The sequence below is a fragment of the Bos indicus x Bos taurus genome, chromosome 8 (genome assembly GCF_003369695.1).
Source record: "Bos indicus x Bos taurus breed Angus x Brahman F1 hybrid chromosome 8, Bos_hybrid_MaternalHap_v2.0, whole genome shotgun sequence".
Classification (NCBI taxonomy): domain Eukaryota; kingdom Metazoa; phylum Chordata; class Mammalia; order Artiodactyla; family Bovidae; genus Bos; species Bos indicus x Bos taurus.
The window spans coordinates 73,440,390-73,456,443 of NC_040083.1; the positions used below are offsets into that span (position 1 = coordinate 73,440,390).

General features: G+C 42.8%; 1 non-coding gene across 1 annotated transcript; it reads right to left on the minus strand.

Annotated features, from left to right (window-relative positions):
• Positions 1-14,050: 14,050 nt before the first annotated feature.
• On the minus strand, positions 14,051-14,122 carry TRNAG-CCC. Its single transcript has one exon. It is a non-coding gene; the product is annotated as a tRNA-Gly (tRNA).
• Positions 14,123-16,054: the final 1,932 nt, after the last annotated feature.

Genomic DNA, 16,054 nt, shown 5'->3' on the forward strand with positions numbered 1-16,054 from the left:
TGTGATTCAGAATCTTTGGGGACAGTGTGACTCACTGTGGCATAGCCGAACTGCTCAGGAGAAAGGGCCCTGGGTTCGCCATTGAAGAGGCTCAAGTTTAAACCCAAAGGACACCATTCTTTAATGGGGCAAATTCCTAAACGTACTTCATACTCAGTTTCCTCATCAGTAAAATCAGAATAATTGTAACTTTCAGTTTAGTTTAGTCAGTCGTGTCCGACTCTTTGCAACCCCATGAATCGCAGCACGCTAGGCCTCCCTGTCCATCACCAACTCCCGGAGTTCACTCAAACTCATGTCCATCGAGTCGGCGATGCCATCCAGCCATCTCATCCTCTGTCATCCCCTTCTCCTCCTGCCCCCAATCCATCCCAGCATCAGGGTTTTTTCAAATGAGTCAAGTCTTCTCATGAGGTAGCCAAAGTGTTGGAGTTTCAGCCTTAGCATCAGTCCTTTCAATGAACACCCAGGACCAATCTCCTTCGGGGTAGACTGGTTGGATCTCATTGCAGTCCGAGGGACTCTCCAGAGTCTTCTCCAACACCACATTTCAAAAGCAGCAATTCTTCGGCGCTCAGCTCTCTTCACAGTCCAACTCTCACATCCATACATGACCACTGGAAAAACCATAGCTTTGACTAGACAAACCTTTGTTGGCAAAGTAATGTCTCTGCTTTTGAATATACTATCTAGGTTGGTCATAACTTTCGTTCCAAAGAGTAAGCGTCTTTTAATTTCATGGCTTCAATCACCATCTGCAGTGATTTTGGAGCCCTAAAAAATAAAGTCTGACACTGTTTCCACTGTGTCCCCATCTATTTCCCATGAAGTGATGGGACCAGATGCCATGATCTTCGTTTTCTGAATGTTGAGCTCTAAGCCAACTTTTTCACTCTCCACTTTCACTTTCATCAAGAGGCTTTTTAGTTCCGCTTTACTTTCTGCCATAGAGTGGTGTCATCTGCATATCTGAGGTTATTGATATTTCTCCTGGCAATCTTGATTCCAGCTTGTGCTTCTTCCAGACCGGCGTTGACCACACGCCCAAGGTCAGGGGGAGGTGGCCGAGAGGAGCAACCCCACGTCCAAGCAGTGGTGGCTGCATGGGTGCAGAAGGGCCGAGGAGCTACTCCATGTTCAGGGTCAGGAGGGGCGACCTCATCCAAGGTAAGGAGCAATGGCTGCACTTTGCTGGAGCAGCCATGAAGAGAGACCCCACGTCCAAGGTAAGAGAGACCCCATGTCCAAGGTAAGAGAAACTCGAGTAAGACAGTAGGTGTTGCGAGCGGGCATCAGAGGGCAGACACACTGAAACCGTAATTACAGGAAACTAGCCAATCTGATCACATAGACCACAGCCTGATCTAACTCAATGAAACTAAGCCATGCTGTGTGAGGCCACCCAGGACGGGCGGGTTATGGTGGAGAGGTCTGACAGAATGTGGTCCACTGGAGAAGGGAATGGCAAACCACTTCAGTATTCTTGCCTTGAGAACCCCATGAACAGTATGAAAAGGCAAAATGATAGGATATTGAAAGAGGAACTCCCCGGGTCTGTAGGTACCCAATATGCTACTGGAGATCAGTGGAGAAATTGTAACTTTACAAAGCTTAAATGACATAACAGGCACAGGAGCGTTTGGACCTGGAAGCTTCTCAAATGTATTTTTTTAATATTCCTTTATTTGGCTGCACTGAGTCTTAGTTGTGGCATATGGGATCTAGTTCCCTGACCAGTGATTGAACACAGGGCCCCTTGCATTGGGAGGGTGAAGTCTTAGCCACTAGACCACCAGGGAAGTCCCTGGAAGCTTCTCAGATATTGATTGGACTGCCTCATGCTGTCACCACCAAGCCCAAAAGCTCAACTTTTGTTTTTAGCCTTGGAAATATATTATAGTCTAAAAAATTACTTTGGAATGAAAAACACCCCAAAAATCTTTAAAGAAATCACAGTGAGGGAATAAAACTAGTAGCTAACACAGTGAAGTATAACAAGTGTTACAAACCCTTATTATAACGCTTACCATGTTGTTTGGTCACTCATTTGTGTCGGACTCTCTTGCGAATCCAGGGACTGTAGCCTGCAAGGGTCTTCTATCCATGGGACTTTCCCAGCAAAAATACTGGAGTTGTTTGCCATTTCCTTCTCCAGGGACTCTTCCTGGGGAACCAGGAATTGAATCCACATCTCCTGCTACGCAGGCAGATTCTTTACTACTGAGCCACCTGGCTGTGTCTCTACCATAACACTCTTAAGGAAAAGACCATGACATTTTGTCCTTAGCATCCAGCTCAGTGCTTGACATGGGGAACACTTTCAGTGTATATTTACTATCTATCTGAAGGACAATTTCACAATCTTTTGCAAATAAATTACACATACCCTTTGACCTGAATATTTCACTTCTAGGAATTTATCTTACGGATATGTTGCACAAGTACAAACAGAGAAGTCCAAGAAAATGTGGTTTGTGGTATTGTTCATAGTTGCAAACTAAAAGAAAAAAAGCAAACAAGAGATACCTCAAATATCCAAAATTAGAGGTTCAGTTAGATAAATAAATGCATGCACACCAAGAAACATTTTGTAACGTTAATAACTGTGAAGTGGACCTCTAGGTACTGTTGTGAAAGGGTATCTAATACACATTGTTAAATTAAAAAAAAAAAGATACAAACACACATACACAAGTGTATGAGCTTGCATGTGCAAGAACAATTTCTTGAAGGATATACAAGAAACTCTTTTTAGTGGTAACTTCTACAGAGTGGGGCCAAAGAATCAGAAGAAAGAGGAAGAATTTCCTTGCTTACTGGTAACTTCCAAAACAATTTAAACTTTTACCATGAGCAGGAACTAAGTTTAGAAATTTGTTTGTTTGTTTGTTTGTTTGTTTGTTTTGGCTGTGACATGTGGCTTGAAGGATCTTACCTCCCCGACCAGGGATTGAACCTGGGCTCCAGCAGTGAAAGCGCCAAGTCCTAACCACTGGACTGCCAGGAAATTCCCGAAATTTTTAAATAATAAAGTAAACCAATAAATATTTGCCAGACAACTCTACTGTGAGATTGTCTGGGTAACATGTGTTTGATTATTCATTTCCATCAGCGAGATAAAGCAAGTGAGGTGCTGAAGCGCCTTTCTTTTCCCTTGATGTGAGTTCAAAGACCACAGGAACTTTCTGGAACAGTCAGTTGCACAATAGGCGTTTCCAGTGGTTTATCAATGTCACTAAGGGATCTAGATGCATTTATAATCCCACCCAGAAGAGTCTGTTGCGGTTTGTTCTTTGTGATCAATTACCAGCCCCATCTTCCAGCCTGTTAGCAAGAAAGCACATCCTCTCCAGAACAAAAGGGGAAAGTGCCTTTGCTGATTGTCTCCGCAGACTTCTTGCTCTTGGAAGCCATGTGGCTGCCTTAACAGTTGTCCCACAGCTGGCACTGCATAAAGGAGAGGGATCTACAGCACCAAGTGATGGCGATTAATTTTAAGCTGCCATGGAAAATGTTTTTGCACTTTAATGCCAGAGAACTGTGTTATTACTATAGGTCTGATGCTCCCTTGCCAAAGTGATGTATTTGCTCTCAGGATGCAAAATGAACACAGAAAGCTCTCTGGTTGGCTCCCAGGAGCATCTTTTGGAGAAAGGACAAAGGCAAAACCACCAAGCCAGCCAGGTCCCCCACAGCCCTCTCCCACATGCCTGTCTCCCTGCCTTGGGCTGGAGGAAACCCTAGTTGTTTCCTATGCCCTTACGATTATCCACAAGGGTCTCAGTCTGCCCTCTTGGGCCATTTGGAAACCCCAAATAGTGATGGGCACTCCAGAGAACAAAAGGATACAGGAGATCAAGATTCACTATAAAGAAACAAAGTTGCTGACAGTGTAGAAACAGGTGGAAGAGAGCATGGGGACCAAAGTCAAGCAGTACACAGACCATGTGGGTCTGAGTCAGAGACAAAAATTCACTCTCTTGTTTAGTCACTAGGTTATGCCTGACTTTTTTTGACCCCATGGACTATAGTCCACCAGGCTCCTCTGTCCACGGGATTTCCCATGTAAGAATACTGGAGTGGATTGCCATTTCCTGACCCAGGGATTGAACCCCCATCTCTTACATCTCCTGCATTGGAAGGCGGATTCTTTACCATCGAGCTACCTGGGAAGCCAGCCACCGCCATGCCCAAATACACCAGGGGAAGAAGGGTGGGGAGAAAGAGAGGCAAAACACTGACTAGCTTTTGCATTTCAATAAAATATTTATTTCTTGCATAAGCTGTCAGCAAATTAGATCAAAGAGCTGTCAGTTTATAAAATCCTGCCACTTATGAAGAGAACAAACTTAAAATATCCTTAGTTTAAAATAACAGTCACCAAGAGGCAGGATGGATTTTGGTAGTTAGAACACATCTAGGAACTACAAGAGAGCACAAAACCCAGACACTCCGAACATTTCCTTTACCGCACTTTATCAATCCCCCTTTTAAAAATGTAAGGAAGAAAATCATAGTAATAATAATAAACTGCTATTTATTGAGATCTTACCCTGTGCCAACTTTGCAAAATTTTTATATTTAGTCCTACCACATGGGAAATACAGTTATTCTCATTTTTTCAGATGAGACATCTGAGAATCAGGGAACTTGCTAAGAATACACTAGAAGGAAGCAGTGAAGACCACCCTGTTCACTAGACCAGGCTACCTCCTGGGATGTACTATCTAGAGGGATACACGTCATGGTTAAACAAACAGCCTACATTCTATTTTTTGTTTGTTTGTTTGTTTTACTATTTTTGTTTGTTTGTTTTTGTTAAACAGCCTACATTCTAAATGAGTTTCAGATTCAAATATTTCTTTTAATTGTGGCCTTATTCAAGCCTGGGCATAATCTCTGGTGGTTCAGATGGTAAAGAATCTGCCAGCAATGCAGGAGACCAGGGTTCAATCCCTGGGTTGGGAAGATCCCCTATAGGAGGGCATGACAATTCACTCCAGTATTCTTGCTTGGAGAATCCCATGGACAGAGGAGCCTGGCAGGCTACAGATAATGGGGTCGCACAAAGTTGGACACGACCCAGCGAATACCACTTTCACTTTCAAGCCCTGGCAGAACACAGGTCCTAATTTGTGCCATAAAAAGTACGGTCCTCTACTGTATAGCACAGCAAACTCTGCTCAATATTATCTAACAACCTAAATGGGAAAAGAATTTGAAAAAGAATAGATACATGTACCAGTATAACTGAATCACTTTGCTGTACACTTGAAACTAACACAACGTCATTACTGAACTACAGTTCACTTCAGTTCAGTCGCTCAGTCGTGTCCAACTCTTTGCAGCCTCATGGACTGCAGCACACCAGGCTTCCCTGTCCATCACCAACTCCCAAAGCTTGCTCAAATTCATGTCCATTGAGTCAGTGATGCCATCCTACCATCTCATCCTGTCGTCCCCTTCTCCTCCTGACTTTAATCTTTCCCAGCATCAGGGTCAAGAATGAGTTAATTCTTCACATCAGGTGGCCAAACTATTGGAGCTTCAGCTTCATCAGTCCTTCCAAAGAACACCCAGGATTGATCTCCTTTAGAATGGACTGGTTGGATCTCCTTGCAGTCCAAGGGACTCTCAAGAGTCTTCTCCAACACCACAGTTCAAAAGCATCAATTCTTCGGCGCTCAGCTTTCTTCATAGTCCAACTCTCATATCCATACATGACTACTGGAAAATCTGTAGCTTTGACTAGATGGACCTTTGTCAGCAAAGTAAGGTCTCTGCTTTTTAATATGCTGTCTAGATTAGTCATAGCTTTTCTTCCAAGGAGCAAGCATCTTTTAATTTCATGGCAGCAGTCACCATCTGCAGTGATTTTTGAGTCCAAGAAAAGAAAGTTTCTCACTCTTTCCATTGTTTCTCCATCTATTTGCCATAAAGTGATAGAACTGGATGCCATGATCTTAGTTTTTTGAAAGTTCAGTTTTAAGCCAGCTTTTTCACTCTCTTCTTTTCACTTTCATCAAAAGGCTCTAGTTCCTCTTCACTTTTTGCCATAAGGGTGGTGTCATCTGTGTATCTGAGGTTATTGATATTTCTCCCAGCAATCTTCATTCCACCTTGTGCTTCATCCAGCCTAGCATTTCACATGATGTACTCTGCATATAAGTTAAATAAGCAGGGTGACAATATACAGCCTTGACATACTCCTTTCCCAATTTGGAACCAGTCCATTGTTCCATGTCTGGTTCTAACTGTTGCTTCTTGACCTGCATACAGATTTCTCAGGAGGCAGGTAAGGTGGTCTGGTATTTCCATCTTTTGAAGAATTTTCCACAGTTTGTTGTGATCTACACAGTCAAAGGCTTTGAGCGTAATCAATAAAGCTATACATTGCAGATCAGATCAGATCAGTCGCTCAGTCGTGTCCGACTCTTTGTGACCCCATGAATCGAAGCACACCAGGCCTCCCTGTCCAACACCAACTCCCGGAGTTCACTCAGACTCACATCCATTGAGTCAGTGATGCCATCCAGCCATCTCATCCTCTGTTGTCCCCTTCTCCTCCTGCCCCCAATCCCTCCCAGCATCAGAGTCTTTTCCAATGAGTCAACTCTTCGCAAGAGGTGGCCAAAGTAATGGAGTTTCAGCTTTAGCATCATTCCTTCCAAAGAAATCCCAGGACTGATCTCCTTCAGAATGGACTTGGATCTTCTTGCAGTCCAAGGGACTCTCAAGAGTCCTCCAACACCACAGTTCAAAAGCATCAATTCTTCGGCGCTCAGCCTCCTTCACAGTCCAACTCTCACATCCATACATGACCACTGGAAAAACCATAGCCTTGACTAGACGGACCTTTGTTGGCAAAGTAATCTCTGCTTTTGAATATGCTATCTAGGTTGGTCATAACTTTCCTTCCAAGGAGTAAGCGTCTTTTAATTTCATGGCTGCAGTCACCATCTGCAGTGATTTTGGAGCCCCAAAAAATAAAGTCTGACACTGTTTCCACCGTTTCCCCACCTATTTCCCATGAAGTGATGGGACCAGATGCCATGATCTTCGTTTTCTGAATGTTGAGCTTTAAGCCAACTTTTTCACTCTCCACTTTCACTTTCATCAAGAGGCTTTTTAGTTCCTCTTCACTTTCTGCCATAGGGTGGTGTCATCTGCATATCTGAGGTTATTGATATTTCTCCTGGCAATCTTGATTCCAGCTTGTGTTTCTTCCAGTCCAGCGTTTCTCATGATGTACTCTGCATATAAGTTAAATAAGCAGGGTGACAATATACAGCCTTGACGAACTCCTTTTCCTATTTGGAACCAGTCTGTTGTTCCATGTCCAGTTCTAACTGTTGCTTCCTGACCTGCATACAAATTTCTCAAGAGGCAGGTCAGGTGGTCTGGTATTCCCATCTCTTTCAGAATTTTCCACGGTTTATTGTGATCCACACAGTCAAAGGCTTTGGCATAGTCAATAAAGCAGAAATAGATGTTTTTCTGGAACTCTCTTGCTTTTTCCATGATCCAGCGGATGTTGGCAATTTGATCTCTGGTTCCTCTGCCTTTTCTAAAACCAGCTTGAACATCAGGAAGTTCACGGTTCACGTATTGCTGAAGCCTGCCTGGAGAATTTTGAGCATTACTTTACTAGCGTGTGAGATGAGTGCAATTGTGCGGTAGTTTGAGCATTCTTTGACATTGCCTTTCTTTGGGATTAGAATGAAAACTGACCTTTTCCAGTCCTGTGGCCACTGCTGAGTTTTCCAAATTTGCTGGCATATTGAGTGTAGCATCATCTTTCAGGATTTGGAATAGCTCAACTGGAATTCTATCACCTCCACTAGCTTTATTTGTAGTGATGCTTTCTAAGGCCCACTTGACTTCACATTCCAGGATGTCTGGCTCTAGGTCAGTGATCACACCATCATGATTATCTGGGTTGTGAAGATCTTTTTTGTACAGTTCTTCTGTGTATTCTTGCCACCTCTTCTTAATATCTTCTGCTTCTGTTAGGTCCATACCATTTCTGTCCTTTATCGAGCCCATCTTTGCATGAAATGTTCCTTTGGTATCTCTGATTTTCTTGAAGAGATCTCTGGTGCTGCTGCTGCCAAGTCGCTTCAGTTGTGTCCGACTCTGTGCGACCCCATAAACGGAAGCCCACCAGGCTCCCCTGTCCCTGGGATTCTCCAGGCAAGAACACTGGAGTGGGTTGCCATTTCCTTCTCCAATGCATGAAAGTGAAAAGTGAAAGGGAATTTGCTCAGTCGTGTTTGACTCTTAGCAACCCCATGGACTACAGCCTACCACGCTCCTCTATCCATGGGATTTTCCAGGCAAGAGTACTGGAGTGGGGTGCCATTGCCTTCTCTGGAAGAGATCTCTAGTCTTTCCCATTCTGTTGTTTTCCTCTATTTCTTTGCATTGATCGCTGAAGAAGGCTTTCTTATCTCTTCTTGCTATTCTTTGGAACTGTGCATTCAGATGTTTATATCTTTCCTTTTCTCCTTTGCTTTTCACTTCTCTTCTTTTCACAGCTATTTGTAAGGCCTCCCCAGACAGCCATTTTGCTTTTTTGCATTTCTTTTCCATGGGGATGGTCTTGATCCCTGTCTTCTGTACAATGTCACATTGCAATATAAAATTAAAAGTTTAAAAAAATGAAAATAAAAATTTAAAAATAATAGTCCTTGAAGCTATTCAAATGCTGGCTACAGTAAATCAATAGGAGAAGCTGAACCTGTGCCCTGAGTCAAAAGCATTGCTATGTCTCATGTTAGAGTTTGATGGAAGGAGGGTGAGAGCCAATTATGTATATTTTGCCCGCTGTAGTGGAGGTGATTGGGTGGTTTAGTTGCTAAGTCATGTCTGACTCTTGCAACCCCACAGACTGTAGCCCACCAGGTTCCTCTGTCTGTGGGATTTCCCAGGCAAGGATACTGGAGTGAATTGCCATTTCCTTCTCCAGGGAATCTTGCCGACCCAGGGATCGAACCTGCATCTCCTGCCACCAACTGAACCACCAGAGAAGCCTGCCTGCTACAGTATCCATAGCTATTTTCTTATCCAGAGGCTTAAGCTCCCTCATAAGGTGGTAAGAGAGTAAGATGACATGTTGTGCATCATCTCTTCACTAGCTCTCTCCTCTGGGCTCCAGAATCGTAACCAGTGCCTTTGGATGCCCCAGCTCACCCCACCCAGAACTGAACTCCACTTCCCTGCAAATACCTGCCACTTTCCCATCTGTGTGAATAGCCTTTCCTGCTTCCCAAGGGCCTGAGTCAGTAACTGGCGTGAGATCCCTAACTTCCCATTCCCCACATCTGACACTCACCAGATCATGTCAGTTTTATTCCTTAATGTCTCAGACATGTCCATTCTGCCTTGCCTACTCTATGTCTCTCCCACTGCTACACTCACCCACTAACCAACCTCACATTTTTTCCCTTGCCCTGTCCTAACCATCCTGTGCATTGATTGCAGAGAAAAAGTTCTAAAGAGGAAGTCTAGGGAATTCCCTGACAGTCCAGTCATTAAGACTTGGTGCTTTCCCTCCAGGGGCCCAGGTTTGACCTCTGGTCAGGGAACTAAGATTCTGCAAGTGGTGCAGCAGGCCCCCCGGCAAACCACCCCCTCTCCCCACTGCTCCCCACCCAAACAGTAAATCTAACCATGGCATTCTTCTTAAAACCAAATGATCTTCCTATTGCCTGCTCCCAGTATTTTTTTTAACAGCTTCATTGAGATATAATTCACATCTCATACCCATTTAAAGGACACAGATCCAAGGTTTTAGTATATTAACAGAGTTGTATAACCATCAATATGATCCATCTTAGAACAGTGTCATCACCCATGAAGAAATTCAAGGGACTTCCCTCATGGTCCAGTGTCTAAGACTCTGAGCGCCCAATGCAAGGGGCCCAGGTTCAATTGCTGGTCAGGGAACTAGGTTCCACATGCTTTTACTAAGAGTTGAAATACTGCAATAAATATCCTGAGTGCCACAACTCAGACCCAATGCAGCCAAATAAGTAATTAAATATATATTTAAAAAGCAACTCAGTACCCATTGGCAATCACTTCCCATTTTTCCTCAAGACTTGGAAATCAACAGTCCACTTTCTGCCTCTATGAATTTGTCTGTTGTTTTGACATTTTGTATAAATAAAATCATACAAGATGTGGTCCTTTAGGACTGACTACTTTCACTTAACAATGTGTTCAAGCTTCACCCATGTCGTAGCAGGTATCAGAATGTCATCCCTCTTTTAAGGCTGAAATAATATTTTATTTTGTTTAGCTGTTCATAAGGTGATAGGCCTTGGGTAATTTCTACCTTGGGTCATTAGGAATGATGCTGCTGCGAACATTCACATACTGGTCTTTGTATGGATGTATCCTTTTGTTTCTCTTGGCTAGATATGAGAGAAATAGCTGAGTCAAATGGTTACCTTTATGTTTAACTTCTTAAGAAACTGTGAAACTGTTTTCCTGTTTTCTAAAGTAGCTGGGAATCTTAACCACTGGAGTGCCAGGAAAGTCCCACTGGTCTTGATCCTTTACTAACATGGACGCTCACTGAAGGTAAGGATTATGCCTTTCTTCCCCAACCTGAAATTGGCGTCTTGGAGGTTCCCAATAAATATTTGATAAGCATATAAAGTCCCTGGTGGTCACGCCTCTTCTTTATGAGATTAAAGCTGTGGTGCAATGGTCCAGAGCTCTGTTCTCCTTAAGAAGATCATTCCCAAACCATCTTGGAAAAGCACAATCTGATTTTAAAAATAAAACATTTGTAGTTCCTTCCTAATTCTGTTTTGCTCAGGCTAATAATAAAATGAGCTGGCATTTCTTGGGTATATATCAACTGACAGTAGAGGGAGCCAAGCCAAGAACGTGTTAGGTGACGGCTAGGAATCTCGATGCGATTAAAAATAGACCATGTGTAATAATAAGAATTGAAAATTACTCAAATGACCAACAATTAGGAAATAGTTAAATTCTGGGATTAGCTAGACAGGTAAGTAGTTAGATGAATAATATTCCCATTAAAATTATAAATAGGGAAAGGGCTATTCAAAATAATCCTAAAAATAAGACTAGAACCCCAGCTAGAATCAACACATGGATTACAACTATGCAATGTTGTGTATGTACAATGACAATGACCAAAACATGCTGTGTCATAGAATGTAATGAATAGTGTGTGTTTTACAATGAAACTTAGAATTCTGTTTTTTCGATGTTTTTCAGCTTTTGCTATAAAAATCAATAATTGTGAGGCATTGTATCCGAAGTGTGTGTCATAAATTGAAACTATTCAGCTTTTCTAAGGTACCTAAGGGCATGTTTTGTAATTTGTTGGATATACGTGATGCATTGCATTCCTTTAATTTAAAAATATATATGTACAAAAATGTGTGTGTGTCAAGTTGTTGCAGTCGTGTCTGACTTTTTGTGACCCCATGGACTGTAGCCCGCCAGGCTCTTCTGTCCATGGGATTCTCCAGGCAAGAATACTGGAGTGGGTTGCCATTTCCTTCTCCAGAGGATCTTCCCAACCCAGGATCAAACCTGCATCTCTTATGTCTCCTGCACTGGCAGGTAGATTTTTTTACCACCTGCACCACTTGAGAAGCCCAAATATATATATGTGTGTGTGTGTCTTTCAAATGCTCTCAGAGAAGACAAAATGTTTTCACTTCATTATTGCACTTTGCCTCCATATTTCTAGGAGTCAGGTAAACCAGCGCTATGGTGTTATCTTCTTTATCAATTTAACTTTGAACATGATATGAAACAGATTTGTAAAGCCATTGACTCAAGGTGATAAGTTAGCAAGGATCAGAAGCAAGACCAGGTGTATCAGCCCATGCACAAATCCTTAATTCTGCCCAGAAACCCAAGCCTGGGATGACCAGGATGAGAGCAGCAAAGGCTCACTTCACAGACTTGGAACCTGGAATGTTCTTTCCTGAAGGACTTTGCATAGCATCCTTCAAAAGGAGATGCTCAGATAATGTGTTTTTCAAGGGATCAATGCATTGGTGGGTCCATCAGTGAGCAGGAACTTAACAGGTGGACACTGATGAGCAGAAACGCTTCAGTACATTTGGTGGTGTCAGTCTTCACCAGACTTTTTTTTTTTCACCAAACTTTGGCTACTAATTAATATTTTTCCTCTGTGAATATTACATCCATTCATTTATTTGTTCAGGAATTGATTATTAGGCAACTACTATGTGCAGGAATGGGGCTTCCCTGATAGCTCAGTTGGTAAAGACTCCACCTGCAATGTTGGAGACCCTGCTTCGATTCCTGGGTCAGGAAGATCTGCTGGAGAAGGGATAGGCTAGCCGCTCCAGTATTCTTGGGTTTCCCTTATGGCTCAGCTGGTAAAGAATCCGCCTGCAATGTGGGAGACCTGTGTTCGATCCCTGGGTTGGGAAGATCCCCTGGAGAACAGAAAGACTACCCACTCCAGTATTCTGGCCTGGAGAATTCCATGGACTGTATAGTCCATGGGGTCACAAAGAGTCAGACACGACTGAGCGACTTTCACTTTCAGACTTTCATGTGTAGGACGCTGTGTCAATACCTCACCAAGTTACAGAAATAGATACTATTTTTACCTTCAATATATTTATCATCTAATAGGAGAATAGGATTTGTATTTCAAAAATCACTATAATTCTTGGCAGAATATGAGATTAAGAGAGGACAGACAGTGTTCAAAGAGCCCAGAGAAGAGAGAAATGGCATTTAGTTAAAGAATAGAGGCAAGCTTCACAGAAACATGGCATTTTGACAGGACCCTGAATGACAAGAAACATTTCACAAAAAGACACGGGGGAGGACATTTCAGGAGACGCAAAGCGTTTTAACAAAGGCACCAGACGAACATTTTCGAAAAAGTGAGGCTAAGAAACACGCGGGACTTCCCTGGCAGTCCTGTGATTAAGACTTCACCTTCCATAAAATGGAAACAATATGATTATCTTTGTTAGATGCCTGGTCAGGGAGCTATGATCCCACATGCCTCCAGGACAAAAACCTAAAACATAAAACAGAGCAATATTGTAACATTCAATAAAAACTTCTTTTGAGAAAAAAAAAATCTTAAAAAGCAAAAACCACTCATTTTCCCTAGAGAAGCACATTTTGGCTAAAAGGTGTTCTCTTTTTCCAGGGTTGTTTTTTTCCGATCTCTTCGTCTAAGAGCAACGCTTTAGTCCCCTCATCTGACTCAAGCAGGTGCTAGGACTCAAGCCCCAACTCCACAGGAATGTAGTGTGAGGGCTTGTCTGTTAATTTCCTCTCTTTTATGAACAAGGTAGAAAGTATTATTAGCCCTGCTTTCCAGCCAGTGCAAAACAAAGGTGCAGAGACACTGGGAGCTTTCTCAAGGTCACAGGATGAGTCAGCTGGAGAGAAACCCTAGAACAAGGGCTGCTCGTCTCTAAAGGAGCCTGCCCCAGGAACAGCATGTTCCCACCCATAACTCCGGCGTCTGCAGTGCCTTTTCCTAGCAAATCAGCACGCACGGCAGACAGGATTTCGTTCCCTCAGCGCCCACTGAAGTCCTGCAAAGGCATGTTTACACTCTTTTCTCAGACAAACTAAAAGCCCCCAGGGTATCCTAAGCAATTCACCTAGAGCAAGTGACATGTCAAAAGTCACACCGAGGATTGACCCAAGCACTGTGTGCTTTCGACTCTTGCTTTGGGACTGATGGCCGGCTAAAGAGATGGTGGGGTGAAGGTTGAAAAGTGGCATCTTAAGACTTCAGCTCTGATCCCGACTCTATTGCTTGCCTACTTTGGGTTTTGCAATCACTCAATCCCATTGAACCTCAGTTTCCTCATCCATAAAATGGAAACAATATGATGTCTGTGTATCTGTTCTCCAGGAGAATTTGTTTTTCATTTCGTGGGGCTTGCATTCTAATGCCTCAACATGCATCTTTTTTAAATGTTTATTAACTTATTTGGTTGCACCAGTTCTTTGTTGTGGCAGCGAATTCTTAGTTGCAGTATGTGGAATCTAGTTCCCTGACCAGGGATTGAACCTGGGCCCCTGCATTGGGAGCACAGAGTTTTAACCACTGGACCACAAGGGAAGTCCTTCAACATGTATTTTTAAATGCTAAGAAAAAAAACATCTGGAAAACAATTCACAAATCCATTAAAAATTTAAGAGGAGGAGAATGGAACTGATTGGCTTCTATTTGTACCCAATGTACTTCTATTTCATTTGGAATTGCTTAAAATGACCTAGGCAAACACATAAAAGGATAAAAATAATAGCAACCTCATAAATTACTGTATAAAAAGTCCTGACTAGCACAGTCATGGCTAAAGACCTCCTTCTCGATAAAAGTTAGTTTTACATATAAAAGCTAACCATTATGTCCTCTAGTGAAAAAGAGATGAAATCAAGAAACAAGAAGAGAATAACACAAAGTTTCTCGTAAGAGCTAAATTCCTTGGGAGACAATGAATGGAGGAGAATAACCAGGACCCTGGCTTTGAAAAAAAGACCTGGTTTTGCAATCACAGCCACATATGCATTCTGAGCCCTGGAAGAGCCTCCCTAGACCTCGGTTTTCTTATCTGTCATTGGAGATAAGAATTTTCATCTCATAGATTTACAGTGAGGATTATATGAGACAAACATAAGAGCTGCTTGAGAGGGCACTGAATGTTACGTGTGGTGTGCGCCGCAGAAATAAAAACATTGCACACACCCACAGAGCTCCTGTTTTACCTGCTTCCAGAAAGTAAGGGGTTCTTGTAGATTATGTTTTTTTAATTTATTTTTGGCTGAGCTGAGTTTTGTTATTGTACTCAGGCTTTCTGTAGTTGCAATGCTCAGGCTGCTCATTGCTAGAGGCTTCTTTTATTGCAGAGCATAGACTCTACAGCTATCAGCCTTCAGTAGTTGCAGCAAATGGGCTTAATCGCCCTAAGGCATGTGGAATCTTCCCAGACCAGGGATCGAACCCATGTCCTCTGTATTGGCAGGTGGATTCCTATCCACCAGACACCAGGGAAGTCCCCTATATTTTTTTATTATTATTTTCTGTTTTTATCTTTTGGTTGAGCTGCCAGCATGTGGGATCTCAGTCTCCCACCCAGGAACTGAACCCATGCCCCCTGCGTTGGAAGCATGGAGTCTTAACCACTGGACTACCGTGGAAGTCCCTGTAGGTTATTACAGAACCATATCATGAAAGATCCTTTTAAAAATATTTTCTGTTGTATCCTTGAAAGCTCCTAAAGGACAGGGCTTTAAGTTTCTCACCATAACAACCACAAAATGGTAATCATGTGAGGTAAATGGCTTCCTCAGTGGCTTAGCAGGTAAACAATCCTCTTGTAATGCAGGAGACATAGGAGATGCGGGTTCTATCCCAGGGTCAGAAAGATTCCCTGGAGGAAGAAAATGGCAACCCACTCCAGTGTTCTTGTCTGGGAAATCCCGTGGACAGAGGAGCCTGTTGGGCTATAGTCCAAAGGATTGCAAAGAATTGAACGTGACTGAGCGACTACACACACACACATGGGGGAAAGGGTGTGTAAACTAGCCTGGCCATGGTAACCAATATATATACATATTGTACATATATATTCACAATATATATGTGTATTGTACACTTTAAACTTAAGCAATAGTATCTGTCAATTACACTTCAATAAATCCGGAAAGAAAGGTTCTAACAGAGATGAAGCCAAGAAAACACCTTGAAAACCAGCCACAGTGGATCTACCTTTCCGTCTTTCTGATGTAGACAGGCTTTTCAGGCCCGCATACTTGTGGTCAAATGCTGACCTCAGTGATCCCCTGGTGCTTCCTGGAGAGACTGTTTACTCTACCGCAGCCTCTATGTTTAAAGAGCCATAAACTCAGCAACGATAGACAGAAACATACATACTCTCCTCGGGGTTTCTTGTTCTGAGTCAAAGAATTTTTCCTGCGTGAGAATCTGACCTGCGTGCCCTGTCGAGTGTCCCTGAGGTCTGTTTGTAGAGAAAACTCAGAATCAGGGTGA